The sequence below is a fragment of the Neofelis nebulosa genome, chromosome 10 (genome assembly GCF_028018385.1).
Source record: "Neofelis nebulosa isolate mNeoNeb1 chromosome 10, mNeoNeb1.pri, whole genome shotgun sequence".
In the NCBI taxonomy this organism is placed as follows: Eukaryota; Metazoa; Chordata; class Mammalia; order Carnivora; family Felidae; genus Neofelis; species Neofelis nebulosa.
In genome coordinates, this window is record NC_080791.1 from 94275878 (window position 1) to 94295055 (window position 19178).

The window sequence follows — 19178 nt, forward strand, 5'->3', positions numbered from 1 at the left end:
ATCACTGCCTCTATAACCACTTCTCCCACTACCATTATAATGGCAGTTGGCATCTTGAGCACTGGGTGTGATATCTAAGCAATGAGTCCCTAAATTCTACTCCTAAAACCAGCATTACATTATATGTTAACTAACTAGAATTTAAATAAATATTTGAAAAAAAAGGACACTTATCACAATGAGCACTAACATATACAATTGTTTAATCACCATCTTGTAAACCTGAAACAAAAACAACACTATAAGTTAACTTTACTGGAATTAAAATAATAATAATTAAAAACATAAAAAATAAAAAATGTATTGTTTACTGTTCTATTGGCTGTATAGATTTATCTTTATAATATATTCAAAAAATTCACTGGAGGTCATACGTATATGGTGATAATTTTTTCCATGTAGCAAGCCAATACTGTCAGCACTTTAAAAAAAGTTTTTATCATTTAAAAAAAAAATAATAATAATGACAACTAGAATCAATACTAGCCCTTATATCCACTATTACTGACCCTGGACTCTATGAATGACAGCACTACTTTAAATATTAGTAGTTTTTATTTCAGGACAATATAATTATTATTTTCATAAACTATTTTAGTTCAGATGATGTCTGTTTTGATATTAGGTCATTAGTGATGTGGAAGCACTAAATAACCCACATTTAGATATTTAAAGCACTTCTCACCAGAAATCATTCAGTTTAGGCCCTGTGTTCCCCAGGCAAAGTCTTTCTAATCTCTTCCTGGGACTAATTACAAATCACCTCCCACTTAAAAGCTTGGCTCACAAACTTCTTTATAAACTATTTTATAATAAACAAGAGCCCCTGTCCCATCTGTACTTGTTTCTTAGGCTTCCATGGCAAATTACCACATATTTGGTGACTTCAATCAGCAGAAATGTATTCTCTCATAGTTCTGGAGGCCAAAGTCCAAATCAAAGTGTCAAGGAGGATCATGTTTCCTCTGAAGGCTCTATGAAGGGACCAATGCTTGCCTTGCCACTTCCACTTTCTTTTTTTTATTTATTATTTTTTTAATGTTTATTTTTAAGAGAGAGAGAGAGAGAATATGAGTGGGGGAGGGGCAGAGAGAGAGAAGGAGACACAGACTCTGAAGCAGGCTCCAGGCACCACGCTGTCATCACAGAGCCTGATGTGAAGCTCAAACTCACAAACTTCAAGATTATGACCTGAGCTGAAGTCGGTTGCACTGAGTGAGCCACCCAGGAATCCCATGCCTCTTCCCACTTTCTGATGGTTCTCTGTATTGGTCTTCTCATGGCCTTTTCCTCTTCTCCTTTTCTTATGACACTTGGATTTAGCACCCAACCAAGTAATCCAGCATGGTCTCATCACAAGATCTTTCACTTAATTCTATCTGTAAAGACCCTTGTTCCTAATGAGGTCACATTCACAGATACTAGAGGTCAGAATTGGGGTTCTGGGGACCACAATTTAAGGACACTAGAGCACCAATGATGAACCAAATGCATGTGTACATAAGGCTAACAACATCTCTGCATCAAGTCACTTGAAAACTGAGGAAGGAGTTGTAATTAACTCTTTCGCTGGAATGTAAGCTCAAGGATGATTAAAGAGGAAAAAAAAAACATTGAAAAGTTTCCTCTTTTAGCAAAATTTACTGTTCCAATTTTTTTTCTAGGCCATACATACATGCTGCAATAATAAAAATTTCAGGGAAAATGAAATTTTGGAATGATTTTGGAAATCATTAAAATATATTTTAAGTAATGAAAAATACATACATACTCTTTCTTCTGATAAATAAGTTAATCAGGAAATGAAGAAAGAGACTTATACAAACATGTCAGTCTTAGGTTTTTTGTTTTGTTTTGTTTTGTTTTGTTTAATTTTTTTTTTTAACGTTTATTTACTTTTGAGACAGAGAGAGACCGAGCATGAACGGGGGAGGGTGAGAAAGAGGGAAACACAGAATCTGAAACAGGCTCCAGGCTCTGAGCTGTCAGCACACAGCCCGAAGCGGGGCTCGAACTCACGGACTGCGAGATCATGACCTGAGCCGAAGTAGGCCACTCAACTGACTGAGCCACCCAGGTGCCCCTCAGTCTTAGGTTTTTAAGAGCTTTCCTGGTTCAGCCCCCAAAACAAAATGTACTGTTATAAAGGTAATATTTACAATGAAGCTTTATTTTTACTTATGTAATAAATGTTGATAAAATTGCGTACTTATTTTTCATGAATTTTGGTGTTTTATGTTGTAAGAAGTCCCAATTTAGATAACAGTCACTATTATCCAACAACCAATTACACAGTAATGTTTGAGGTATTTGCACTTCACTCCAATTAGAGAACCACATGGACTGTGAATCTTATTTGAATTATCTTCTTTTAACATTTGATGTAAAAGACTTCTGTTCTTCAAGCTACTTGGCTAATAATCCTAAATGGGTGCAAAACGCAGGCGGTTTCTTGTATCACAGTTTTTATCAGGTCTACAATACATCATCTTATCTTAGTGAACCTTATTTTAAATATTATTAAAGCAAAATATAAACCTTTCCACTAGTCAGAGCACAGAGGTAACATTTGAATTTTCAGCATATTTCATTTATACTCTTCTCTTTCTAGAGCTTTCTATTAAATGAACAAACAAAAGCTGTTCCTCTGATGTGCCACAAATGCCTTTGATCCCAGCTTTGATAATCTTAGTATTGATCCGCCCACCACAACCCCAGCTTCAGCTCACCAATTTCTCCTCTGCCTCAAGAGTACAGCCATATATTTTTATCCTTTCCGGATCCCAGTGATTATTTTAGGACCACTTTGCCCTCAGCTTTTCGGTAAAGCCTTTCTATCTTGACCCCTCCTCTCATTAATGAGTTTCCTTTCTTCTAAACTTCTATACTGCTCACTGATGTTTTCTGACAAAAACAAACACACAAAACAAGCATAATGACTATCAGCAATATTCAAGTAAGTCTATAGTACAAATATGAATACAGTTTTATTCAGAAATGTACTTTTATCCCCTCAGTTAAAGGCTAGAAGCATATCTGAAATCTCTGTTTCCACACCAAACAACACTGAATAAAAATTACTGAATACTGGCTGTTTAATCCAAAATGAATAAGAGGTTGTTCAAACATGTCCAATTGCAAATTAAAATATATATCTGAAAATGAAGAACCAGAGAAGTTGGGAGGGAGGAAAATTTAAATACAATTAACCACTGCTTTTGATAACTGTTGCTTTGAAAGTTGGACAGAAACTCAAACTAATAATCAATACTGACTCTTAACCCCAGATGGTTTGAGTCTTCCTCTTGACCCAGAAATAGAAATTCTCTAACAAAAACAGAGATATGGATCAAAAGTTATGGCAAAGATTATAATGAAAGAAGCTCAGATTTCATGTAAACAGGGCTGCACTGAGAGCCCTACTAGGTTCTAGCTCTTCCTTTTTGTCATTAAATCTTGGGAATCCAAGAAGCAAGTTGGCTGTTTTATTACTTACTGTGCCCTTAGACTTAAAACAGTGTGAGGCACAAACTCTTCTCTGACTTAGGAAGGTAACGATGGAAGAAGACAGGGAGCAGGGGTAGGAGATCATCAGTTGTCTATATGCCTCTTATACTGTGTATTCAAAAATAAATGAATTTATTCTGCTCTGGTTTTATGGAGTTTGGTGGGCCAATCTAAACTACCGTCATCACTAGGCAGGGTTACTGCAATTGTTCCTTTCCTGGTCTCCTGGTTTCTTTTTTTGCTTCCACACAGACCATTTTCCATACCGAAAACACAATGATGTTTAAGAATCAACTATCACCGCTTCCCTTCTTTAACTAACTCGCCACTGCAATTGTTTTCAAATCTAAATACTTTATCATGGCATAGGAGATCCCACATGATATGGTCCCTGAAGATTTCTCTAACCTCATTCAGAATCTCTGCACCAGAAACAACAAAAGCTGAGTCACAGAGGATTTTGTACTCCAGATTAAAAAATACAAAGAGTTGCCTGGTGGATTCTAGAATGGTTAGGTATTTGCAAAAGGCGTTTGTAAAATCAACCATTTAAAATACTATTTACACGAAAATATTTAATGAAGAGATGTAAGCAAGCTTCAAGTCACTCTGATGGCCATAGAGATTTTCTCAAGGAATTTGTAGGGGCGACTAAGTGTTCTGAGGGACACAAAGAGTCAGAGGAGGATTCCAGGTTCTTGCATGCATATTCATTACACTCTCTAATTTATTACCATGTTTACCACCAAAATTGCAGAGCAAATTATATTCTATATCAGGCCTCAAGGGGCTTTTCATCTTTTTGGCTTGGCCTAACACCAAAACAAAGCACATTAAAGAGAGGAATTGCAGTTAGTCATTAATATTTAATGTGATGGAAAAGTTGGTGTTCTTCAAAACACAGTGCTCACCCTTCCAATGAAAAATTAAATCCATTCTAGTCATTCTGCACTTGCAGTCAGAAACCCTCCACAGAGAGGTCCCCCTCCCCCTAGAAGAAACAACAATTAGAGAAACAGGGAAAGAATTTTCTCACTGTGAATTCCTGCTAGGTTGATTGTCCCTACCTTCCATTCCCCCAGGCAGAAAAAGCACAAACAGACCTGTTTCCTTTCACTTTCTGTTCCTACTTCAGTGAAATTAGATCAGGGTGAATTAAGAAACAATGCTGTCCTGGGTTGTCTGGGTTGGCTCAGCTGGTTAAGGGACAGACTTTGGCTCAGGTCATGATCTCACGGTTTGTGGGTTGGAGCCCATATCGGGCTCTAGGTTGACAGCTCAGATCCTGGAGCCTCCTTCGGATTCTGTGTCTCCCTCTCTCTCTGCCCCTCTCCTGCTTATGCTCTGTCTCTCTCCTCTCTCTCAAAAATAAATAAACATTAAAAAAAAAAAAAGAATTAGTGATGTCCTAAAATTAATCCTCCTTGACAATGATTAAGCCAGTACAATGCAAGTATGTTTTATCAGACTAGCAATTGTTTAAGATATCCTAGAAGAAAGTTCGCATAAATACTGCAAATACACTCCCTTCTTAGAATTTTACACTGTAGTTCAATTTTAAAAGGTTGTAAAAAGTTCTATACTAAAGAACACTATTTAACTGTGACATAGCATTCCAAAGGTAGCTGAATACAGCGATCTTTTTCAAGTCCTACTGATTGGCAACTGAAGTACAGACCAGACAATCTGGCTAAAGAATTTAGAAGGGGCATTAAAGGATAATGGTAAAAAGAAAAAAAATCATGCTAAATTTGTTTATTTATTTATTTAATGCAAGTTAATTAACATAATTATTGTCATGGCTTTAGGAGTAGAACCCAGTGATTCATCTCTTACATATGACACCCACTGCTCATCCCAAAAAGTGTTCTCCTTTATGCTCATCATCCATTTAACCAATGCCCCATCTACCTCCCCTGTAGCAACCCTGTTTGTTTTCTGTATTGAAGAATTTATTATGGTTTACCTCCCTCTGTGTTTTTATCTTACTTTTCCTCCCTTCCCCTATGTTCATTTATTGTAGTTCTCAAAATCCACATATGAGTAAAATCACAATATCTGTCTTTCTCTGATTGACATATTTCACTTAGCATAATATTCTCTAGTTCCATCTACATTGTTGCAAATATGAAAATTTCATTCTTTTTCATCGCCAAGTACTATTCCATTACACACACACACACACACACACACACACAAAACACACACACACACACACACACACACACACACACCACCTCTTCTTTATCCATAGCTATATTCAATACGGTAAACATTGACATGCATGTGTTAAATTCTTAATCATCTGCTCCCAAATTTAAAAGACTGCATTTATAACTAATGCCAGACACTAATGTAATAATGTATGCAAATATCTAAAAAGCAGATGATTCTGTCCTTACATTAAAAATTGTCACACCAGGAAGACTAAAAAAGTTTCATATGTGTTTGAAAAGTATACATGTCAATAGGTAATAGAACGGATGTCATATAGATGTACAAGGAAGGCTCACTTATATCTTACCTGCCACATATTAAGGTTATACACATGGCACCACAGGGCCCATCTAAGGAAACTGACCAAAAGGCTTGAGTTACAGCACAGGGTCATTGTTACTCAGTTATTCATAACTAATGCATTACTCAAACTCCATTCTCCCTACTCTAATATGCCACTTCCAGTTTACTCATGGAACAATGCTTGCTTATGTGAAAATATGGTCATCTAAAGAGAATTTGAAAGCTTTAGTTTTCAAATGCTATAGTAGTATAGTGACTGGATGCCATACTCCATGCACACACACAATGTTTCTATTCCTGAGGACTTATTCCTGACCCCCTACAGTACAAATCCCACTTAAGAATGTGCCTCAAAAATAGGAAAGGCTGTAAATGTTCAATTTTCAAATTTCAAGGGTCTAATACTTTTTGTAAAATACAGATTTTCCAAGTACTTAGACTAATTCATAGAGATCATTTCTTCATGGATGAAATCAATCCTTATCAATAGGTTACTACAAAGGTACTACATACAGGGAGTTTAGATTTTCTAATTTTACAAATGAGCTAACAGGATTGTGAAAATCCAGGGGGCCACATAAAGATTTTGATAAAAGTGGTCTTTAAAATGTGTAGCTTGAAGTAGCCTCAGGCAGCTAGTGCTTTAGAATAGAAAGCGAGGGTAGTGAGCAGGGAGAATTCAGGTCTGCTATCCTCATTTCAGAAGGCCCCTCTGAATGAAATTTTTTAATATTTTTCATAATAGGAACATTACATAAGATTTCATGTGCAATTAAAACAAAGGTTCTACCGCATGTATATGTTTTTGAACCATCGGCTTCAATTGTTTACAAATGAAGAAGATGAAGTCATGAGAAATGAAGAGCTTTGCCCAAGGGCATAAAAGTATGTTACTAGATTATAAGGTCATTTGGCCATGACCTCTGTCAGCCAGTTGATCACTGTCTGTCAGTGTACAAATCTTCATCATTACAAAGAACCTCTGGAGTATGTTCCCTAACAGCAGAACCAAACTATAGATGACATTGCTCATGAATTCCAAGCCTGTGAGTTTCTTCCCCACTATTCCTACCTAAATTATTGAAAGATTTCTCAGAAGTGACATAGAAAAGCCCATTAGGGATCGGAGAAGACACACCATTTTCTTTTACTGCTTCTGGCCTAATGCCTTTAATCTCCAATCACACTGCATTTTTAAAAGAACCCCATTCTATAAAAAAAGAGCCAAAACACAATTCAATGTGATCAGATTTCAGAGTGATTCTCTCTTCCTAGAATTCAGAGACAAGTGAAGTGCTCCACATTAAAAAATAAATAAATAAAAATCAGAACTATATCATCTACCAGAGATTTAACATGTTCCTGATCTCCCCCAATGCTCCATCTCAGGAAAGCACAAAACCTTGAAGATTAAGATGACATGAAATGAACAAGAAAGAGTATTACTCTCAAAAGAAAAATAGTACACTTCTTTCTTCTGACTCCTCAGAGTTTTAATGCTTGACCTTCTTTCTTCCTGTTGACACCCATTCATTTTACTCTGCTCGGGTTACACATAATGCAGAGAGGGCATATGAAATTTCAAGGCTATTGCCTCTAAGCTCCAACATACCTACATAATGGGGCAAGGGAAAGGCACCCACTTAAGAGAAATTCCTGCAGGAAATATGGTGGCAGGTACAGCAAATGGCACCGCTGGATTAGTATTTGTTCTGTGTTGACTGAACTCATCCAAGAAAAATGAATAATGCAAAGAGAGACAGAGAGAGGAAGAAAAAGGGGATTCAGTGACAAGGATTAGATGGTTCATCTTTACCTTATAATTATCTGTCTTTCTGACTAATAATTTGGGAACATGAGGAAGAAGGCAGAAAATAAATACACCCTATCCTTCACAGAGCCATTAGGCACAGCAATGTGGGTCTAAATTATGTCCCAGAGAGTGTACTCTGTGAAACAAAGCCAAAAAATCTGAGCATATAGTTGTTTTGTTTTGTATGATACAAACTTCTGAATGTCCTATCTGCATAAATATGTATTATCCCCAAATTTATTAGAATCTATGTTAACAGTGAATCAGGACACTACTCATATTGTTAATTCATCCAAAGTTGTGTATATATCTTGTTGAAACACTATAATGTACACCTGAAACTAACATAATACTGTACATTAACGTATCGGAATCAGAATAAAAATTTTTTTAAAGTTGTGTACATATGAAGAGGACATACCCAGAGATAGTAAGATGATGCATGGTTCATTTACATTAATGACATATTGTCCTTCCAAAGTCATGTGGTGTTGGCATTTTTTCAGGCGGATGGTGGTAAGTGAAATCAGAAATATCACACATGGTCCTCCCAAATGCTTTCATTAGGATTGAGCCATGTGAAATACCCATTTTTAGGTTAAATGTGGCTAAATATTTGCAATTTTATATGGTTCAATGTATAGGTGACACAAGCTTAAAAAAGAAACAAAGAAAGAAAAAGAACATGTCAGAAAACATCCCCAAACCTCTTAAACTAATACACTTGTACAAAAAGAACTATTCTAATACAGGACTTGAAAATGTATCCTAATTAATGTAAATCAAGTTGGAGAACTTGCATTACCTACATTCAAGTATTTAAATGACCAGAAATAATATCAAAACCAAGGAGGTCCATTATAGCAAGATGATACAAATAAACTTTCAGGGGTTGCTATGCATTTGTAACATTCACCCTGCTACTTTGCAAAATAGATCTTTGTTTCTGAAAGTATTTCCAGAACAGTAATAGCTTCCCATTATGTTGTGTATTCAATTGATGCTAAATGTTACTGCACTCCACTCTCCTTCTAGTAAGTTGAACTCACCCGTTCCCATTACTTGTATCAAAAAGCACATAAAAGCATGTTGAATATTATGAATGATGTTCTATCCACTATAGATTTCAAACTGTTGACCCTCATGGTTTCAACTCTTGATTCCATATCTACTGGTAGCTCATACTGTGACTTTGTCAAAATTATGAAAAAAAGAGCTTCTCTGGGGAAAGATGAATTGAAAAAAGGCATGTCTTCCTCCAGAGTTCAGATGGACTGTAGTTCAGGGATACGACTCCTGGGTTGGGGGCCAAATGTACCTTTTTAGAAAAACATTATTGTGTGTAAGGTACAAGTTGTACTGTTAGGTGGTCCTAACCAGCTGCCGTCAATCCTAGTTGTATAAAATCTTCTACATTCTGGATCATAGACCTTTAGCATTGTTTCTGGAGTGACACTAATCCTCATCCTCGAACCTCGATTCCCTAGACATGGGATCAAACACTAAGAACTAAGATGGTTCACATTTCTAAACTACATGTTGTGGTATCATTGTTGAAAACTATCTTGGTCTTGTCTGAATATTGCATTCACAGTAGCCAATCTGCTACTGCTAGATTTTCAACAATTTAGCCAAGCACCCAAAGCATGCCAATTCTCTATATATTCTTGTGGGATCGTTATGATATTAGAGTAATATACTTGATTACTGGATAATATAAAAAAAAAAAAAAAAGGAAATCATTAGGTCAGCATTTCCCCCAAGGATTTTTTTTTACAAATCACTAAACCTTAAAGGAGCTCTGCAAGAGTGACTCCATAGATGGGTGAATGCAAATTAACGTATTAATATCTCTGAAAAGTCCTGAATTAAAGCAATGTATTTATCATGCTTAATCCAAAATTTCCAAAAAGCATTTGACAACAGCACTCATCTTTCCCTGCATTTTAACTACTGTGGCTTTAGGCCAATCAAAGAAAAGAAACCTAAGACAGCATTAAGTTTGTTGTCAGCCATCCCCAGAGTAATAAGTCAGAACAAGTTATGTAAATCTCTCTCAGCTTAACTTTCTCCATTTTAATTAGTGGAAAAACTAATAACCAATCTAATGCTTATGATGTACATCATGCCCTTAATTCTTTGGTGTAGTTTAGCCAGTAGTAGTGATAATAGCAGTAATTAACGACCAAGGTGGAAAAGCAAGATCATGACTAAATATGAAACAGAGCATGATGCACAGGCCCTTCTTTTAAGAATTATAAACAATATATGATCATTTCTTTGAAAATTCCATTCAAGTAAAGTGGCCCAATCTATTTTGTCTTTGTTTCACAGTTGGCCTATACTCAGAAGAGAGCAAAGTCTCGTAAAAGACTTGACTCTAGGAGTGAAGAGAGATTAGATTTAGGTGTCTTCTCTGTATTCCCTACTTTTCTAACCTCCTTGTTCTATTTTTCCTTTTCTATATTGTTGTTGACACAAGAGATAGTTATGAGTGGTTTGCAGATACATTATGAACATCTCAAATAGCTAAGTGTAAATTTAAAAGCTTATCAGAAAACTATAGCTAGCAGAACAAAAGCATGATTTTGTATTCTAATTTAAGAGACTTTAAAGAAGAGGGAAGAGAAAGCAAACACTAAAGAAAAAGTGATAACAAATACTAGTAAAAAATATATTCAAAAATCATAAAGATAATGCAAATGATTTAAACGTGGAAAATAACTGCCTTGTAATATCTCACAAAGCAAGTCACGAGTATATTTCAGAAATAAAGAAAGCAAATCTTAAAGAAGGAAAATAAACTGCCCGAGGCTCACCAGCAGCTGGTTCAGCTAAATCTGAACTCAGGCTTTCTGAATCCAAAGTCTGTGTGTTTAACTTCACATGCTGCCTCATAACTTTGCAAATCTTCTTCATGATGCCTTTTTTAAAGCCTTAAAAACCCAAAGCAGGCATTCTCTACGCATCACCTCTCCATCCTCCTGATCCATCTCAAAGCCCATTAGCATCCCTCATATGCACTGAGCTTCCACTTTCAGACTTCCCATAACACTCCTGGACTTTAAACATTCAATCTACATGTATAATCATCTACCTTTAGCAAACGAGTTTGCAAAGGGCTTGGAGTCAACTGGAAAGGAAATATACTCAGCCTCTACTTGCATGGATTTTTATAATCTTGTGAAGGAAACAGACAATTGCTTTTTAAATCCCATAAATATCTGAGGGCAAAGTGAAACACGAGCTACAGCAGAGACTTAGGTGGTTTTAAGAGAAGAGAGAGGGGAAGGAGGACAGATCGTGAAAGAATGTATGGAAGAAGCCATGCTGAGTTTAGACTGAATAAAGAGAAGAGTTAATTAAATGAATTGGTAATAAGCAGATAAGTGTCTTCCACCAGAGAAAAAGCATATGCAAAGAACCTATAATTAGAAAAAGCAAAGGAGGGGCACCTGTTGGTTAAGAATGGGACTCTTGATCTCAGCTCAGGTCATGATCTCACTGTTCGAGAGATGAGCCCCTATGGGGCTCTGCACTGACTGCACAGAGCCTGCTCAGGTCTCGGTCTCTGTCTCTGTCTCTGTCTCTCTCTCTCTCTATCTCTCCCCCTCCACCCGCCACTCCTCAGCTCACACACACTCATGCTCACTCGCTTTCCCTCTCTCAAAATAAATAAATAAACTTTAAAAAAATTAAAGGAGATTGAAAAAAAGAAATAGGGCCCATATTGCTGAAGTTTAGAAAGGGACTTAGAATACAGTCCAGAAGGAGATCAGAAAGGAAGTAAGGATAACTCACATGGAGTATCTTTTGTTTGCATCATTATTTTCTACTCCATATGCATAAATCTTAGATATTTCTAATGATACACTTCCAAATAAGATAAATTGAAATACTTACCTCTTCCCTGGAGACTACCACAATGCTAGGCACCAACAAAATTAAATGAGTGGATATTAAAAATGAATTACAACACATGAATTACAGGATATATATGGTTTGAGCCTAAATCAAAAAGTCTGTATTAAAATTTTGTACAATGTTAATACCAGCCAGTTTTCCAGGAAACACAGCCTTGGCTTTAAAACAGGAAGGCAGCCTGACAGTTACCATATCCACCACGTGTGAGTGGATATTCATTTTTTTAATATGGTGATGTCAGGACAGCAGAATGTTTATCCAGGTCACTGGACCATGTTTGGAAAAGAAGGATCTTGGCTTCACCCTGTCCACTGTTCTCCATTTTCATTAACGTTACAATAGAAAAATATGTCAAATTCAGACCATAACCCATTCCATCAACTTCATCCTCTGGTAGGAGTGAGAGAATACAAACAGCAACTTTCTGTACCCAATTTTCTAGTACGTAAGCATCTGTAGTCAGCCTTGATTTTAAGTACATTACCAGAAGTAACAGAAAGTATGAATCTGTACGTGATTTGCCCTGAATACTAGATGTCCCAATTTGAGCATCTTGCATAATATTTTTTTTTCCAAATACACTATACAGACAGTTCCAGTCACTAATTCCTTATAAAAAGCAATTTTGTAGTGATCCTTATTATGCTTATATGTGGACAATAAAAGAAAAAAAAATTGATTTTAAGTCCCATTAGTGATTTCATAGATAAAAATTATACAGGAGTTACAATATATAGTTATAATACATGGTTAACATCATTTAAATTCTACTTCTGTATTCTACTTTGAATTCTTGAGTCTATAAAGTTATGACTAAACAGGGGCGCCTAGGTGGCTCAGTCGGTTAAGCGTCCGACTTCAGCTCAGCTCAGGTCATGATCTCACAGTCCATGAGTTCGAGCCCCGCGTCGGGCTCTGTGCTGACAGCTCAGATCCTGGAACCTGCTTCAGATTCTGTGTCTCCCTCTCTCTCTGACCCTCCCCTATTCATGCTCTGTCTCTCTCTGTCTCAAAAATAAATAAACATTAAAAAAATAAAATAAAATGAAGTTATGACTTAACACATTCTTAGTGTCACTAGAAAAAAATTGATATAACTCTAGTGATTCTTAAATCCGGTTCTAGGAGCATAATTTTATTTTAATTCCTACTGATTATTATATTATTCTTGTATTCCAGTCCATATTCAATCTGAATTCATGAAGGGAAGACACTATAATTACAACTAATACAAATCTTATGGAAAATACCTTTCATTGAAAACTCAAAGAAGCAATAATTGATAGTATCCATTGTATAGTAAAATTCACTATATATGTGTGTGTGTGTATATATATATATATATATATATATATACACACACACATACACAGTGTTTTATATACAATGTTTTATATATATAGTATATATAGCATATGTACATATGCTATGTACATATATACATATGTTATGTACATATATATAGTATATATATATATATATATATATATATATATATACATACACACATACATACATTACAGCACATGCATACTGTTCTTTGTACTTTTTGTATTACCAGTTTCTATAAAAAGCAAGAAAATGCAGTTTATGCTAAAGTAAACGTTAGCTTTTATGTAAATGATTAACATATGGATAAGAAAGGATCCTGCACTTAGAGCAGAGTGCCAATCCCAAGGTGTGGGTCCAGGAGGCAGGCCATCTCCTGCAAGCTCAACACCTCAACTCTTTCGTGACTGGGATCTCACACATTTTAAATTCACTTGCTCACAAATCACATCTCTTTTTGTAAGACACAGCAGCATTTTCTCAAGTTTTGTGCTTCATATATTGCTAAACAAATATTTTTCTTGACTTACGGAGGTAAGAAGCGCCAAGAGAAGAAAACAAAGAAAGGAAAAAGAAAAAGAAAAAGAAAAAGAAAAAGAAAAAGAAAAAGAAAAAGAAAAAGAAAAAGAAAAAGAAAAAGGAAAGGGTGACAAACTCAATGCCAGGCCTATAAACAGCTTCAGTGCAAATAGATTTTAATGGAGAATATGAGTGCCTAAAAGTCACTGAAAATCTGCCTCCTTCTCTCTGTCTCCTTCCCATTCTCAATCTCTCTCTCTCTCTCTCAATCTCTCTCTCTCTCTCTCTCTCTCTCTCTCAAAGGTACCCGACATAAGACCCTGCCCATCTACAGTCAGGATTGGTTTTCCAGAATCACTCAGAATCACTAGGTGGGGAAGCCTAGTATTTAATCTTCTTTAAACTATGTGATACACCAGTTCTGTTGGCACTGTAACAAATTACTACCAACTTAGTAACTTAAAACGCCACCACTTTATTCTCTTGCAATTCTGGAGGTCAGAAGTGTGGCATCAGTATCACTGAGCTAACGTCAAGGTATAGGCAGGCCATGCTCCTGTGGAAGACCCTAGGGGCAAATACATTTCCTTACTTTTGCCAGCGACTAAAGCTGCATTCCTAAGACTCTTTGGCTCATGGCCCCTTCTTGCATCTTCACAGGCAGCAGCGTGGCATTCTTCTGACTCTGCTTCCCTCTGTTTCTATCACATGGCCTTTTCTTCCACAGTATAATCTCCCATCTCAAGATCACAGCTACAGAATCTCTTTTGACATATAAGGTAACATGTATGCGAGATAGGACCTGGACATCTTGGGGGGCCGTTATTCATCACATCACAGGCAGGGAAATGGATACTCTCCTTGTTCCTGTCCAAGTCCCACCCACCATGATTTAATATCTCTGTTTAATAGCCCACTGATAATAAAAGTAAACAGAAAGGATCCCTTTTGTTTCTTTAGCTTTCTCCCTGCTGTTTCTCCTTTACCTGGGCAAATAGTAGGCTTTTTCTCCCTCTCACTGCTTCAGAGGGGCCAGGGTTAAAAGGGCTACCTTCTTACCTGAGTCTTTAGGTGTAAACATTTCCCTCAGTTCATCTAGTTGTAATCTCAATCCTGGGGTGTCTTCAAGTGCAACAATAATATTTTCTTATAGAACCATAGTATGATGGAAACTTTGGCGGTCACGTAGTTCATTTCTTTGGCTTTAATTAGGTTTCCCATCAAAATATGTATCAAGTTCTTAAAAACAAAATATCTATTCTCAGAGGTTCAAATAGACAAACAATATATCTTACAGGAATCTGATGCCAAATATCATCTAAATCTTTACATAGCTCATCTTCAAATCCACCCTGAGTGTTCTTATTCTGAATACTCCAATTGAATCCATTTGCTTTCTTAGGACTCAAGACCATATCTGGCTATTATCTCGTAGCATGAATTAAACCAGGTAGGTACTTTACCATTACACAGAAGTCTTTCTTTGTTCCTATCCAAATCATGCTTTTTTTCCATAAGACAATAAACTGAGAGGTACCTTAAAATTTTCAGGAGCTTATCTGCACAAACATGGATTCAAACTGGGCATCACCAAATCAAAAGTGGCTACAGTGCCCACTGACCAACCATACGAGGAGAAAAGCTTTCATAGAATAGTCACAGAAGGAAAGCAAGAAAATTATTTGACCAGCTACATTTTAAGCAGCTGCCTTATTTGGGAAGGCCTAGTTCCCTGTTTGTCATTGGTTGTTGTTAAATTTATTTTCCTTGGCAGGTGTGCATTTACAGGAATGGACTCTGGCTCAGGTTTCAGTTGGCTTATGTAGGCTACTAAGGCATGAAAGCCACCTCAGGCTGATGGTCTCCTTTTTAAAATAACTTTAGTATCTTCAAAAATATTCTTGGTTCATAAACATCATAAGTAAAGACAAAGAGGAAATAAATTGACTTTTCTTCCCTTTTCTTGTTCTGGTATTTCTCAGTTGGTGTTTCCTGAGGAGTAATTTTTCAATGTTGTAGTTTATGACCTTTTTTCCTACTATGCACCCCCACAAGCCAGAGATATTTTACTTTGGCTGTATAAAGTGCTATTACCAGATAGATTGTCTCGCTTCTGACCCAAGTTTCAGTTAACCAGTTGTGATCACTTCAACCATAACTTTAGTAATGAGAAAACACACAAACAAAATATTTATAAAGGAATCTCATTCAAAATCCCGTAAGGAGTTATATAGGTAGTAGAGGGACTCCCGCTGTGAAAACAGGAGCTCCATTCCAACAGATGCCTTTTTAGAAAGTGATGAGGCTGTTCAAGGGATACAGTATGCACATTTATTAAGCTAGACACCCCCATAAAATTCCACTAGATTTTATGAGATGTTCATTACTCTTCAGATGAGTCCATGTGTAGAGAGCAACCATTTGTTCCTTACCTGCCACACAATACACACTCAACAACTTAGCTATTATTCACTAGAATTAAATTTAAGAATCTTCAAACAAAACCAAAAAGGGAAAACTGCTGAACTAGAACCACATATTAAAAAAAATAGCAGTGAAAAAAAGTACAAAATAGAGAAAAGTACACTTGAGACTATGATTGATCGTCAAGTGCAATCAGAAAATTCAGGTGAAATAAAGCTTTATGATATAAGCCAGTTACCAGAGGGAGAAGAGCCTAGAACAAAATATATTGCTTGTTTTCACTTCAAATTGTTCAAAACAATAAATTACAGTCTATTTTTAAGAAATCCTCTGAATAATATGAGTCAAAATAAGGCTTGCTTTCCTTACCTTAGTTTCTCCCACCTAGGTTTGAGAGGAAATTACCTGGCAAATTAAAATCCCCAAATAAAAATTGACCAAGAGTTTAAATTCAAACCCCAAACATGGCTGGTATGTAAGGTAGACTATAGAACTAACTTTGTCCCCTCAAAAATTTTTTTTTCAATATTATCTTTATTAGTATTATTTAAAGAATGGTATGACATGATGTGTATGTGTCATACTTACATTCTACTAGTATATAACCTTTCTGTTCTGAAAAACAGATAAATGTGAAATAGCATTTTATCAGCCTTTTATATAATGATGCGTAGAATAGCAGGGCTTGAGCTCTGAGTTTTCATCACATGCTCTGGTCCTGTATGTTCAATTTTTGGAGTATAACTAGCGAAAACCTGCTGTCACAAAATTATGTTACTTTAGACACTGGAGAGCCAGTGTTCTCACTGTGGCTAATTTCAAACAGAACAATGCAGGATTTAACACACGAGATAGCTGCCTGATGCAACATTGGGTGAAGGATGATATATTCAGTTGCTAAAATTAAGTGTAGAAATCAGGCAAAACTGAATTTGATTCAAGTTCTACCACTTACTCATCAGAAACTTTGGGAAATATTTAATTCCTCTGGCTGACTTTTTTTGTTAATTTCAAAATGAGTATAGAAATATTATTCATGGAGTCGGAGGTAGGCTTCACTGAGATAATGCATGTATATAAATTTTATGATAATATCTCATGTAAAATAAGCACTCAATAAAGCTATTATTTGTTTTCCACCTGGGTTAGCATTTGTGCTTTCAAAATAGCTGCTAGATATGTTTGGGTATTTATCTCTTTGGTATATTATATGAAGGGGTGTGTGTGTGTGTGCATATGTGTGCATGCACACCGCACACTCTCGTGTTTATGCACATCCTAATTTAGACTATCATATCAATTTACTTATACCTGCTAGCCCACTCTACCAGCTATTTTTGTTTGCTAACTAAATGTAATCCCAGACAAAAAATATATAGAAACACAATATGTTTGACAAAAGGGGATGTTAATTTAACCGAAAGCAAATGCAACACTGATTTCATATCTGTGCTCTCGTGGTGTAAGTTGAAACAAACAATACAATAATCCAACAAAAATTTTCAAATTTTTGAATAAAATAGAACTTTAACATAATGTCTTTTAGCATACAATCATGTTACTGCATGCTAGTTAGCTCTTTAAAGTGCCTACTTAAATTAAGTTGAATATGGATGTTCTGTTCTGAACAGTGTCCCTCCAAAATTCATATGTTGAAGTTCTAATCCTCAGTACCTCAGAATATGACTGTAGAGATAAGGTCTTTAAAGAGGTACTTCTATTAAAATCACTTCATTGAAGTGCGTCCTAATCCAGTATGACTGATAACTTTATAAAAAGAGAAGATTGAGGGATGCCTGGGTGGCTCACTCAGTTGAGCATCTGATTTAGGCTCAGGTCATGGTCACACAGTTCATGAGTTTGAGCCCCGCATCGGGCTCTCCGCTGTCCGTGCAGAGGCCACCTGGGATCCTCTAACTCTCTCTCTCTACTCCTCCCCCGATCACAATCTTCCTCCCTCAAAAATAAATAAACATTAAAAATAAATAAAAATTTAAAAAATAAACAGAAGAGATTAAGACACAGAAACACACAGAGGGAAGCCCATGTGAAGCACTGGAGGAAGACAGCCGCCCACAAGCCAAGGAAAAGCTTCAGAATAACAAACTTGCCCAACACTAAGGTTTTGGACTTCTAGCCTCCAGAATTGTGAGAAAATAATTTACATTGCTTAAACCATCTAGACTATAGATACTTGTTATAGCAGCCTAGAAAAACAATACAATGGATTACTTCCATTTTAAGGGTGAGGCAGATAGAGATTGAGAAATTTGTGAGTTGTTTTACACGATAATTCTCCAGAGCCAGAGTCAGAATTTCAGTCAGTGTCACTAAGGACAGTCTGTGTTCTTTTTACCTCACTACAGTGTTTCTTGTGTAATCCAAAGACATAGGAGTGGTGAATTCATAGGAGTGATGCAGCAGCTCAGCACACAGTCAACTGTGTGATTTGTGGTAATAGAACCATGACTCTACGTGTCTCCATTCCTATACCATGCCTCTTGTCTTTATCATATAGGTCATACTGGGGTATCCAATCCTGGATATAAACCCCTATTTTGGGAGATAGATTTAAAAAGTACCCAGGACCTTCATCTAAGACCTGCTAAGTTATAATCTTGAACAAGGCAGATGAGTATGTCGAATAAGCTGTATTTTTTAAGAAGTTTCTTAGATAATACACACAGCCAAGCAACATTTGGGAACCCTGGTTCTATGCATTGGAAAGATGGGAGCTTTGAACCAGACACTCATAAACTTAAATCTTCACTCTGCATTATAATTTACTTAACAATTCTGAGTTTCAGATTCTACACATGTAAAATGAAGGACTGTAGCCATGCAGACAGTTGTATACATACATCTATATCTGTATCTGCATGTATATATTGTGCATATAGAGCTTTCCTTTAGCCTGTTTTCTTTTAAACACTGAGTATAGACTCTCTGGCAATCTGACTCGGGCATGTACTCTCACCAACCTGACTTATATTTGATCCCTGAACCTTGGCCATTGTAGTTGTAAGCACATCCAAAGGCCTCCCTGCCATATGGATTCCCAGTTACCCAGACTATCAGGTTGGCATTTCCCTTAATGATTCATGATTCCCTCCGTCAAAAGGTTATCAGCACAGGAAGAAAA

At 36.4% G+C, this 19178-nt stretch overlaps 1 protein-coding gene across 5 annotated transcripts in view; it reads right to left on the minus strand.

Moving 5' to 3' along the window:
* The window catches only part of LRRC4C (leucine rich repeat containing 4C), a 1203118-nt gene that overhangs the window by 1091963 nt on the left and 91977 nt on the right, over window positions 1–19178 (minus strand). Inside the window, exon 1 of one of the 5 annotated variants that reach the window (XM_058688698.1) lies at window positions 4419–4436. The exons of the other annotated variants lie outside the window; for them this stretch is intronic. The gene's annotated coding sequence lies outside the window, so the exon portion shown is untranslated. Of the gene's footprint in view, window positions 1–4418; window positions 4437–19178 lie in introns of those variants that run through there. 5 annotated transcript variants of the gene reach the window in all.